Consider the following 12,609-nt stretch of genomic DNA (forward strand, 5'->3'; position numbering starts at 1 on the left):
CGGGGGATGAAGAAGGGAGGAGGGAACAGCCCCTCCCACCGCCTAATAAGAAAGTGACGTGGGGGAGGAGAGAGAGAGAGAGAGAGACGAGGCGTAGCCATGTTTGTGAAGGACTCTCAGACAACACACAGTCTCCCTGACAGCGCCATCTTACTTAAGGGCGGATGTTTAAAAATAAATAAATAAATAAATAAATAAATAAATAAATAAGAGCTAGCGGAAGGCTGTTAAAGGGACAGTAACTCCAGGTTAGCCTGAGTCTTGCTTGGGGGGTAAGCAAGGTCTTTGCAATCCAAACTTTCTCCTCCCCTGCAGCCTCGCGCGCGTGGGTGCCAGGTGAGTAGCTCTTCCCGGACTACTGGAAACAATAGGACGAATGCATGCCAACTTACCTGGAGCCTCTAGAGACCAGGAGTGCAAGTGCTAAGCGAGTCGTGTGCCTGTCACAGGGCAGTGCACTTGCGCAGGCTGGGTACCAGCCAGAGCAGGAGGAATCACTGGACACTGACAGGCCCCACGCCACCCGAGCTGGGCTCTTTGCTGTCTCGGGGTTCCGTGCGGTGACTGGAAACTGTCTCGTTCTGGAAACTAAGAAACCTGGGTTCTAGCCCGCCGGTTCTGCCTAGGTTTGTGCGACCTTGAGCCTGGTCACTTACCTTTTCTAGGTCACTGTCCAATGTCAGTCACTGGTCGTCACCTTTATCATCATAATAGCTCCTATTTGTCCTGTGCTTTTCAAACCTTAAAGCGCTTCCCCTCCCCACTCTCATTAATTAATTCATACAAAAAAAACCCTTAATTAAGTGCTAGGCACTGTGTTCCTGATGGGGCTGCAGAGATCCAGAAAATTGAAGGGCTTCTGCCCTCAAGGGGCCATTACATTACATTCAAGGAGGGAACTTCGAATATAAGTAAATTGTATCAGAGGCAAGATTTGTATTTAGGTCTTTATGAATCAAGGTCTAGTGATCTGAATGCTGTACCTCCTAGCTGACCCTATTTGTGTAAATACAGCTCAGAGGATAGAGCAGGACTGGAGTCAGGAAGACCTGAGTTCAGACTTGATCTCAGACACTTACTAGATGTGTGACCCTGGGCAAGTCACTTAACCCTGTTTGCCTCAGTTTACCCATCTGTAAAAATGAGCCGGAGAAGGAAATGGTGATATACTTCTGTATCTTTGCCCCAGAGTATGACACAACTGAACAGCAACAAAAGGGGGGTGGGGTTGGGGAAAATATTAGGAATTTAGAGGAATCAGGATAGATTTTCTATAGGATTCCCCATCCTTCAAGCTACCCAGATTTAAAATTCATCTCTAATTCATCTTTAATTCACTCCCCACAGCCAATCACTTGCAAGGTCCTGTTGATTCTCCCTAGACAACATCTCATATGCATTCTCTCTAAATTCAGGGGGTCACAGTCCTACTTCAGTCCTACATCACCCCTGCCTGGACTATTACAATGCAATTGATCTCACATACTTCATGTCTCTCCCTTTTCTGATCCATACTCCACACCACTGCCAAAGTGATATTCCTGAAGCATGCCTGACCACAATCCTTTAGAAATCCAGTTTCATCTCCTACCCAAGGCCATTCCTGATTATCCCTGTTGAAGAGGTCATAAATGAATTATCAGAGATTAAAATTTACATTCCATCTGGGCAAAGCACCCACAGGTAAGGTGTGATACCCAATATAGGGAGAGAAGAAAAGAAAGAAAGAAAGCTGTGTGTTGCCCATCTATAAGTTTGGTTCCTCGTGGGCAGGTTGTTTTTTATTCATCTTTAATTACTGGATGGGTGCTGCCTCAGTCACACTGAGACCTGTTAAAGACCTTAGCTTGAAAAGGCCAAGGTCCACCACTGCATCCTAAGCCATCTCCAGTTGTCCTGATCCATATCTGGCCACTGGACCCAGATGGCTTTGGAGGAGAAAGTGAAGCTAGTGTCCTTACTTAAATCCAATTCACTTGATTGTCATGGCATCATCTCTCTGATGTCATGGTCCTCTTCCAGAACAAAGGACAAACAGCAGCAGCAGATGTATTGTCATCTCCATTTTACAGCTGGGGAAACTGAGGTTTAGAGGCATAGAGTAGACTTCCTCAGAGTTGTAAAACTAAGACTTAGGTATCATAATCCCAAACCTCACACTATATTGGAACTGCCTGAAGCATGGTCACACAGCTAATAAATCTCAGAAGCAGGATTGGAACCCAGGTCTCCCCAACTCCAAGTCCTTTATTTTTTTTCAGTTACTACTAAGAGTTTTCCCTTAGAGAACTTTCAGTTAAATACTATGTTTTTGTAATAGTTAATATCTAACCTTCAATTAGATACTAAATGTCTTTGTAACAGCTTATGGTTTCTGGCTGCAACCAAAGATCATTAGCTGATACATTTCCTTCTGAAGAGGTGGGAGGATCCAGAATTCCTTACCCTATATGGATTTTGTCATAAAAAAAATTCCTGCATTTAGAAGGCTTACAGCTCACTTGATAAGAACCACATGAAAAGCTCAACACTAGTCTAAGGGTTAAATAACAACATGGGACAAAAATACAGAGGCCCTTGTCCTTGGGTTTAAACCTGGAATTTTCTCTCTGTCTATTTAGCCTCAGGGCTAAAGAGATTGCTGTCCTTAGTAAATAGTAAGGTTCATTTTCATGTTTAACCTACAGTACTTTCATAAACATCTATGGACATGCAGATTTATGAAAAATATATGAAGATCCTCTTGCAGCCTACCATCAGTAGGAGCTTTGAATCTCTGTGGTACACTGCTGGTCCATTTTATTAAATTTAGCAAACATTTTATTCAGCACCTACTACCGTGTTTCCCCGATAACAAGACACTGTCTTATTAAATTTTTTGGACAGAAAAACACCAGAGGGCTTATTTTCAGGGGAGGGCTTATTTTAATGAACATTGACAGCAATTTTAATAAACAGGTAAATGTGAACAAAAAAATGTACCTTTATTCAATAATGAATTCAATAAAGAACAGGATGACGCGCTCACTGCTGCAGCTCTGATTGGATGCAGCTCGGAGCGCGGCGTGCGTTTCACCTGGGGGGGGGACGGTGCATACAGAGGGTATTGTAATGTAGCATGTAGCGCAGGGGATCACCTTCACTACAGTAGCAATCTCAATAGGGCTTATTTTCGGGGGAGGGCTTATTTTCGGGATAGGTCTTATTATCGGGGAAACACGGTATGTACTAGGCACTAAGGATATCCAAAAAGAACAGTCCTTGTCCTCAAGGAGTGTACATTCTACTGGAAATAATCCAGTAGCTTGACATTTACACAATACTTTAAGATTTACAAAACACTTTACATTATCGTTTTCAAGCTTCACAACAACCAGATGTAATGTTGCTATTACAGCTGTTTTATCCCAATTTTATAGGTCATGAAACTGAACCCCTTTAGCTTTCTTGCCAACATGGAAATGTTTTGCATGACTTCACCTGTATAATGATTGTCATATTGTTTGCCTTCTCAGTGGGTGAGGAAGGGGCAGGAGAGATGAAGAGAATTTGGACTTTAAAATAAAAATGAATTTTTAAAAAATAAATCTCAAATAAGGACATAATGTAAAAAAGAAAAAGATGGAAACTTGGAAAACTTGACTTCAAATCCTGCTAAAGCACTTACTAGCTGTGTAACCCTGGGCAAGTCACTTAACCTCTATCTGCCTCAATTTCCTCATCTGTAAAATCAGGGCTAATAATGTCACCTACTTCTGAGGGTTGTTATGAGGTAATATTTATAAAACCCTTTTTTTATGTTTTTGTTTTTGCAAACCTATTTTTGTTTTTGTTGCTGCTGACATCATCATCCTTATTATCATTCTTACTATGATCCAAGACCTGTTAAGTGGTAAAAGCAGAATTATTCCCCATGTCCCTTCTAAATGCAAGTCCAGCTTTTATCCTACTATACCAAGGTGCCATTTGAATTTTTCTTTGGTGATTATCTTTTGAGGGGTTGATGGATAACTGGCCTAGTGTCGACAGTTCTACATTCTACATTGCTTTTCCTGGGTTAAGCCTGTACCCAGAGTTTTGTTGATACAGAATCCTAATCAAACCAGTCTAGTAGAGATCTGGTGGGAGAGGCAAGGCAGAGAGAAAGAAAAATAAACAAAGGCATCCTTCTGTAGGGACCTACCTAATGACTCAGCAAGGTTTGGGACTCTCCGAATAATTCCTTTGATACTAAAGATTCTGCACTCCTAATGTCCAGTGTGTGGTATGTGCATTTGAATTAGTAGTGGGATATCTAGGTTCTAGTGAATTTGGAATTTCATCAGTATTTGTCTAGGTGTATGAAGCTATGTGAGATAGCTTTTTCAAAACATTGGTCTGTCATATGGAAGGGGGAATTAGATTTGAATGTCTCCTGGCATTTTTTCTAGCCATCTCTCATGCCTGGAACACTCTCCCTCCTCTGCTCTGACTACTGATCTCCCTAGTTCCCACTAAGTCCCATCCAAAATCCATTTGCTTGCATGTTGTATCTCTCCCCCCTCATTAAATTATAAATCCCTTGAGGGCAGGGACTGTCTTTTGCTTCTTTTTATATCCCTAATGTTTAGCACAGTACTTAGCAACATAGTAGGAGCTTAATAAATGTTTTTTAATTGATTGGTTGGCTGATTATCTTGACTCCAGGAGAAAGAACTAGAAGCAATGGATGGAAGTTGAAAAATGACTTATTTCAGCTTCACCTAAGAAAAACCTCTTAACCATTCAAGCTATGAGATTCTCAAGGGCTGCCTGGCATGATAAAATAGTGAGTTCCCTGTCAGTGGAGGTAATCAAGCAGAGGCTAGATGACCATTTGCTGGATGGATTCATGATTTAGTAGGGTTTGAACTAGATGATTTTCATCTTATTTCTGCAAGTCTGGGATTCTCTAACAATGATTATAGTACTCAGCATGGAGTATGGTAATGGCTAAAATTCACCTCACACATTCCTTACTTACATATGAATAAATTATTTTAATTGTAGAAAGAGTTGGAGAGAAATACTAAGGGCATCTGGTCCAGCCCTTACCCGAGTAGGTAAGCCCAACTTGGTTTTTCCTTGTCGGACCACTTGCTACCTCTGTGACTGAGGCAAGTCATCATACTCCTTATGCCTCATTCCTATACTATGAGGGAGTGGGAACCTTACGAAGTCTGTCTCTTAAGTCCCTGTCCAGTTTTAATATCTTATGGTTCAATATTTTGATTCTCTGGCCATCCCTGGGAGAAGATTTATAAATGGCTTCTCTCCTATTATCCTTCTAGGAAAAGTATTAAACTCGACACCTGAGAGTGGAGTGTTTGCTGTCATCTCTTCTGCAGTCTCACTCTATTGCTCCTGGTGACCTAATTCCTCCCATACTCACTTGGGTGCTTACATTTCGCTTCTGGAGTTACTGATCTGACTCTGCTCTTTTGGAAAGCTAAAGGAGTTGTTTACAGGTAACAGCTAACCTGTTAGCTGGCTTCTATGTGCTCTTTCTTGTCTTGTACTTGATCTTTTCATCAACAAATATTACACTTGTTGGGGAGCTAATGTATTTGTGTTATTTTTCGCTTTTTTTGGGGGGGAGGGCAATTGGGGTTAAGTGACTTGCCCAAGGTCACATGGCTAGTATTTGTGTTAAGTGTCTGAGGCCGGATTTCAATTCAAGTCCTCTTGACTCCAGGGCTGGTACTCTATTCACTTCATCACCTAGCTGCCCCAGAGCTAATATGTTTAAAGTTAAAGTTAAGTATGTTCAATGCTGCTAGGGATATAGAGCTATGTAACACATAAGATGGTGTAAGAAACAAGCATCTCACCAAGGACTCCATGCAGCCACTCTTGAGTTAGGAAGGACTTTTATTTAATGTTCTTGCAAGAGCAGGTACCTAACAAGTAGGCACACCCTTTGAGACAAATACCCAACTTTTTATTTCCTATTCCCAATTTGCATTTCCTTTCCCTGTTTCCCCATTGGCTGGGTACCAAAGGGTTTACAGTCTATCCAGAACACCTAAACTCCCCATGTGATTTTCTGCCCCCCCTTTACACCTATTACCCTGCCCCCTTCACCTGATTTTTTTTATGATTTCCAGCTGTCTCATAAGCACCTGCATCTTGTTTAGTAACTTGGCTTTTATGCAGAAGCAACAACCTCCTTGTTCTCCCAACAATATTCCCCCTTTTCTTTTTATTGACCATGTGTTGGGTCTGCACCTTATTCCGATGTACCATAGAAATCTAGTTTTAATTCACTTTCCTTGTCATAATTAGGGTTCACTTCAATCTCTTCATCTAGTAGGTTCAATTAACCTCTGTATCAACTCCCCTAAACAAGGTATTATGCCACAGCCTACAGCTGTCAATACCCTGACAACTATTATTAAGGAAGTCAAGATAGAGACTTATTAACTTCCACTTGCAAAACTATGATCCTAAACATCCCATCAAGGGGTTTGGAAAGGGGAAAGATTGATGGATTTGTTGATAGTTCTAAAGGGGGAAGTCCACTTAGTAAAGTACAAATACAGAGACCCAAAAGGAAAAGGAAAACAATAAATTGTCCATTTAAGACACAGAAGTCTCATCTCATACAACTCTTGGGGGGAGGACGGGGAGCACATCATCTGATGAAGTTTTCTAGTCTGAGTATTGTTTAAGCAGTCTCCAGCAGAGTATCTTTATGTAGACATCCTCTTTCCTGTGTCCACTCTCCTACAAAATTGATCAACAATTTTAAATTACCACTAACTTATGTCTCTATCATTATAAAATTAAAATTGAAACCTTGGCCAATTGTTATTCATTCCCCTATCAGGGGAATGAGATTCCACTAAGGAATTAATAGCTGATCTAATACGTACATAAATACATTGAGTAATTAATTCTAAAACAGTACATATCAAGTCATAAAACAGTTCTAACTTCTGGTCATGTTCAAATAAATAACCCTTAAAGTGGATGCTTCTTTTTAAGGCATTTATAAGATAGACCACAAGCCAGTCTTTTCACAAAACGGAGATAGATATGATTTAACTAAGTAACAATAATATCCTGGTTTCACAAGCCCTTGATCTAATTATCTCCATACCATTATGAGGAATTAAAGGACCTTAACAGATGTCCAGGCTAAATACTTAATTCTAAAATTCTAGACCAAAGAGTTCAACATTATACTTGTATCTTACTATAGTAACCTCAGATGTTCCAGTATCAGTCTATTGTGATATTATGATTACAAAACTTTTTATTATAGAAATTTGTCATAAAAAATAGGGATATAACTAAAAAAAAAAGGGAACAGTGTTTCCCTAACTTCATGTCAGTTCCAGGAAAAAGTGATGCAGATGGCCAACTGCATTGAGCCAGGCTTAAGTTTGCCAGGTGTCAGTGGGGAAACTGAGTTAGGAGAATCCTACTTCAGTTCATGCAGAATAGTTGTTCTCCCAACTTTCCTATGAGAACAACCTCTGCAGTTCATAGATACAGTTCATAGGCCCCACAGGGCTGCTGGCATCATAGATCATATTGAGTTATTGAGTTATCCAGGTATGATAACCATACCTGGAATCAGACTCAGAATAACAGTCAGTTGACAGTCCCATAAGGTCTTGAATAGCAAGTTCCAACAATCAAGATGTGACTATAATCTCACATTGGTTAGGGAACATCTTTAAAGTGAGCCTTGCGTAGTTTGCACACATTCCTACATATGTTTTAGTTACAACATGAAGATCATAAGTCCCTACTCTAAAAATTGGCATCTGTTTCTAAAGCTTATTTATCCTTCTCTAAACATACTTAATCTGGAGGAATGAAACACTTCAGGAATTGAATCTTATACATATGATAAATTCAAACACTAATTTTAATTCATGGTTAGGCCATGGAATGAATTTAGATAAAAACAGCAAAAGCTTCCCCACTTACAATTCATTACATTAATTGCTTTAGTGTTCATCATTAGCTTTAGAACTCTGATGCTGCTCCCATTGAGCTGCTGACTATTTCTCAGAAAGCCCCCATTATGGCCAGTCCAAGGACACTACAAACCTAGGAATGAAATTCAAAATTCACAGGTTCAGACCTAATTGTCATCAATATCAAATTATTGCAACAAATTAGCTTGCAAGTGGAAATTTAGTAGGTGTAAGTAAGGTGAATTTTAGAGTATGTAAAGTAGATTTTTGTTATTTTTTAAAGTTCCATTTCCCAGGATCTATAGCCATAACAAGCTCTTGTTCGCAGGTATTAGATACCAGTTAACCACAATTGTGGTTCAAAACATCTCCACCATGCTTGGGCAGCATTATATAACGATAAATAATATAAACATCCACTGTGGCTGTGCAGTGACATACAGGGATAAGGTGATGTAAACATGTGAGGCTATTGCTGGCAATTTGCTTTCTTTGTCCGTTGCCCTATAAAGCAGGTGGGCCCTGGTCAGTGAATGGGGATCCTTAAGGTTGAATGCACAAGCTGGAAACCCATCAAGGTTTGGGGGAAATCTGTGTTTGCTTCAACTGGCCCCCATTGAGGCTTGAGGGCACTTAAGGGGATGCACAAGTTGTGTCTGTTTCCATTGTCCCCATCCAGACATAGGGGTAGTTGCCTGCCCCCCATCTTGCCAGCCCCTGTGAGAAGGGTGATCAGGGAAGGCTGGAGAAGTTTGTCCTCCCATTATTAGCAATCCTCTTCTGAGAAAACTAGACTAGAATAAAGTCAGATTTTTAACCCCTTCTTAGTATCTTTCTTGTCTGACCAGATCAAGAATGAACCTGTGCTAGTAGCCCTCCTGTGTGCTGTGTTTATTTGTCTTACAGTTGCAATGCCTACCTTTTCCTTCCCCCCTGCGTTGCTAGATCCACAGCAGCCTCTTTCTTTAATGTGGTCCTGGGATCCTGAACCCTTGAGTGGGGACACCCGTAGACAATACACAGGACTATTTAAAGTCAATGATGCGAGTCTCCCTGTCCTTTGTCCGCAGCTGTCCTTCACTCAGGATCCTGGATGAGCCCCAATCTGTAAGAAACAAGCCACTGTTGAGTTGGGAAGGACTTTTATTTAACACTCTTGCAAGAGCTGCTACCTTTCAAGTAGGCCCACCCAATGAAACAAATATACAACTTTTTATTCCCAATTCCCAATTTGCATTTCCCTTCCCTGTTTCCCCATTGGCTGGGTACTGCAGGGTTTGCAGCCTATCCAGAACAACTAAAATCCTCACGTGATGCTCTACCGGCTCCCGCCTTTACATCTCCCATTACCCTGCCCCCTTCCTCTCATTTTCTTTATGATTTCCAGCTGCCTCTTAAGCACCTGCATCTTGTTTAGCAACTTGGCTTTTATGCAGAAACAACTCCCTCCTTTTTCCCACAGCAGGGAGCTGATCCCTAAGATTTAGACACCTGACCCTTTGCTGAAGGAGGGCAAACAGAATGGTGTGGGAATCAAAATTATGTAATATGAAGATCAGCTGATCTGTTGAAGGAACTGGGGATGATTTAGCCTAGGGAGGAGATTTTTTAAAAATATTTTTTTCCAATTGCAGGTAAAAATAATTTTTGACATTCTTTTTTAAAATGTTGAGTTCCAAATTCTTTGTTTCCATGCCACTTCTCCTCCCTCCCTGAGAAAGCAAGCAATTTGATATAAATTATACATGTGCAGCCATGCAAAACATATTTCCATATTAGTCATGTTGTAAAAGAAAACAAAGACCCCCCAAAAAAGCATGGAAAAAATAAAGTAAAAAATAGTGTACTTAGCTCTGAATTCAGACTCTATTACAGTTTTTTCTCTGGAGGTGGAAAGTATGTTCTGTCATAAGTCCTAACAGAATTGTCTTGGATCTTTGTATTGTTGAGAATAGCTAAGTCATACTCAGTTGATCATCATACAATATTGCTGTTACTGTATACAGTGTTCTCCTGGTTCTGCTTACATCAATTTATGTCTTTCCAAGTTTCTCTGAAAACATCTTGCTCATCCTATCTTATAACATAACAATATTCCAGCCCAATCATATACCACAACTTGTTCAATTATTCCTTAATTGGTGGGCATCCCCTGAATTTCAATTCTTTGCTATTATAAAAAGAATTGCTAGTAATATTTTTGCACATATAGGTCTTTTTCCCTTTTTTATGATCTCTTTGGGAAACAGACCTAGTAGTGATATTGCTGGATTCAAGGGTATTTTTTATAGTCTTTTGGGCATAGTTCCAAATTCTTCTCCAGAATGATTAGATCAGTTCACTGTTGCGGGCGTTTGCCCTCACAACAGATCTAGACGACTAGCCCCACGGCCCTCTCACTTACCCATCCCGGGTCTTCGGTCGTCACCGGCCCCTCACGGGGAAAAAACACCAGACAGAAGGCGGAGGAGTGAAGCGGGGTGGTTTATTCTTCAACAGTTACATGGCGGAGAGAGAGAGAGCGCCCTCTCACACAAGAAAATATATAGCGAATCCGAGCCAATCACATCGCAGTTTTACATTTATGGCCTTATATGGTGATCACCTCATGGCCTTATATGGAGATCACCCCATCAAGCTTATACATATTCATTTAAGCAACCATGGCACTGCCCATAAACCCCTCCCCCTCCCCCATCAACTCCCCCTTTTTCTTTAAAGCAAACGAAAATTCTATATGCCAAAAGAATTGGCAGTGCAGGCTGCTAAGCTTCCCGCTACAGGCGACACAGGTGACCACGCTTCTTGCCCGAAAGACCACAGAAAAATCCCATTACCACTCAGGGGTCCTGTCCCAAGGACTCTGACGTGCAGTGCGGGGGCCTCTGGCTTAGGTCACCTCCGATTCACTCAAACCTTACCCGTCCTAGGACACCGACACCCTGGGTCCTGTCTTAGGCGGCTGAGGAGGGAGGAGTTGCCCGTCATGGAGTCACCCCCGTCTTACCCCAGGTGTCACACGTCCTCCATGGCCTGGAACCATACCTGAGGATTTCCCCCCTCTTGGAGGGTAAAAAGGGCCTGTTGGGTCAGAAGCATGTAGCCATCCTGACGGCGCCGTAGCTTGCAAACACAATACAAAAGCAAAATAATTACAAGAACAAACACCACGGTGGAGGAGGTTAAGCCTCCCCACTGTGAAAACCAGGTTGTAACATCATGCAGCCACTTAGACAGTCCGGAGAGAACGGCAGGATCGACAGAGGTGGAATTCACCGATGCAATAGCCAGTCTTAATTGTCTTATCTTCTTGCTTGTAAAGTTGAGGCGGTCAGACCACACAGCCTCCTGAGGAAACAGCCCGACACATGGTGACAGTTCCGGATCGACTGTGGGTGTGATTTGAAAACATAACGTCCCATTAAGTGATATTGTCCTGTTACTTTCCACCGGCCTAGTGTCATTGTTGAGGCGCAGAACAGGGAGCTTAAGGGTGTTGTTAACTGTAAATAAACGAGGAAAAACTTGTGCCGAAGAAGTCACAGGCATGGGTCTCGGGAAGGTGGAAAGCAGTCCCCAGCGTAATTCCGTCACGGCATTCTCAGCAAGGAGACCCAAGATGAGGAGGGTCAGTCGACAATCTGAAAGATAAGAAGAACAAGAATTCTCCTCACCCCCCAACCTGTCGGGGGTGGTGCCTTAATCAAGATCCCTAACTTTGTGAAGGGGCACCCATTGCTGTACCGCTGTTGGGTCATTATTTGGAAAAAAGGAAAGGTGGCCGGGCCTTCTTCCAACCACTTTTACAGGGCCGTGCCATTGGCCCTCCTTATCCTGCCACATTACCCTGGAACCGGGCAGTGTGGATTAAACAGGGTCAACATTGCCTCCATATCCTCTGCTACTTGGGTGGGGACCTCAAAGTCAGGAGAGCCTTCTAGGCCGGTCACTACAGCTGGGTGGAAAGGCAAATGGGCAGGGACTGTTATCGCCTCTCCAGGGGGAAGTGTAAAGGTGGAGGGTTGTTTTCCAGGAGAGGCCCTGACTCTTACAAACTGAGGATAATTGCCGCTTAATGAGGATGGGGGAGGGGCCCTGCAGCTGGGCCCCTCCACCCGCCGTTTCCCTGCGGTTGAGATCCGGGGGAGACCCCGGTCTCCAAAGGGGCTTGTTCGCTGCCCTGTTTATTCTTGGCGCGACAAAACCGCGCTATGTGGCCAAGGCGTCCACAGTTAAAACACTTAGGAGATGTTCCCCTGGAGGTGGCTTTGCACTGGGCCTTATAATGGCCGTATTGACCACATTGAAAACAAGCCTGCCTGCCGGGACCTTTCTGGGCTGACGAGCTGAGTTGTTGTATAGCCGCCAAGAGGCTCTGTTCCCTCTCTGTATTCGAGACTGTCAATTTTTCCAGCGCCTGTACAAGCTGGCGGTCCCTATCCTGGGCAGTGCAAACCAACTGTGCAATCGGATTTTCCGGGGGCAGGTCCATTAACTTATCTATGACGTCCTCCAAGGGGGCCTCCGATGGCAGGGATGCCACCGCAGCTGCCTCCCTGGAGCGCAAGCCTTCCTTAACCAACTGCTTAATGAGTATGTCCATTCCAGGGCCGCTGCCTAGGGTCCTATGGACCGTCTCCTGAACTTGGTTAACAAAAGA

The 12,609-nt window shown here is 42.7% G+C and overlaps 2 protein-coding genes and 1 long non-coding RNA gene across 16 annotated transcripts in view; 2 read left to right on the forward strand and 1 right to left on the reverse strand.

Annotated features, from left to right (window-relative positions):
• The window catches only part of SPOUT1 (SPOUT domain containing methyltransferase 1), a 151,934-nt gene that overhangs the window by 48,509 nt on the left and 90,816 nt on the right, over positions 1–12,609 (forward strand). The window lies entirely within an intron of this gene.
• LOC138147148 (kynurenine--oxoglutarate transaminase 1-like) overlaps positions 187–12,609 on the forward strand; it is a 48,334-nt gene continuing 35,911 nt past the window's right edge. For 11 of the 13 annotated variants that reach the window (XM_069069438.1, XM_069069449.1, XM_069069447.1 and 8 more), the window contains exons 1-2: positions 187–336; positions 5,310–5,486. The gene's annotated coding sequence lies outside the window, so the exon portion shown is untranslated. The remainder of the gene's footprint in view (positions 337–5,309; positions 5,487–12,609) is intronic. The other 2 variants (XM_069069443.1, XM_069069451.1) reach the window with 1 other exon arrangement.
• LOC138147152 (uncharacterized) lies at positions 5,518–12,594 on the reverse strand. Of its 2 annotated transcripts, XR_011164717.1 has the most exons (4): positions 10,354–12,594; positions 8,869–9,054; positions 7,960–8,082; positions 5,518–6,744 (listed from the first exon to the last, which is right to left on the reverse strand). It is a non-coding gene; the product is annotated as an uncharacterized lncRNA (long non-coding RNA). The 2 variants fall into 2 exon arrangements; XR_011164718.1 differs by lacking the exon at positions 7,960–8,082.

This window comes from Petaurus breviceps, unplaced genomic scaffold (assembly GCF_028583685.1).
Source record: "Petaurus breviceps papuanus isolate PSGF00001 unplaced genomic scaffold, PetGlider_PUasm1.0 90779, whole genome shotgun sequence".
Taxonomy (NCBI): Eukaryota; Metazoa; Chordata; class Mammalia; order Diprotodontia; family Petauridae; genus Petaurus; species Petaurus breviceps.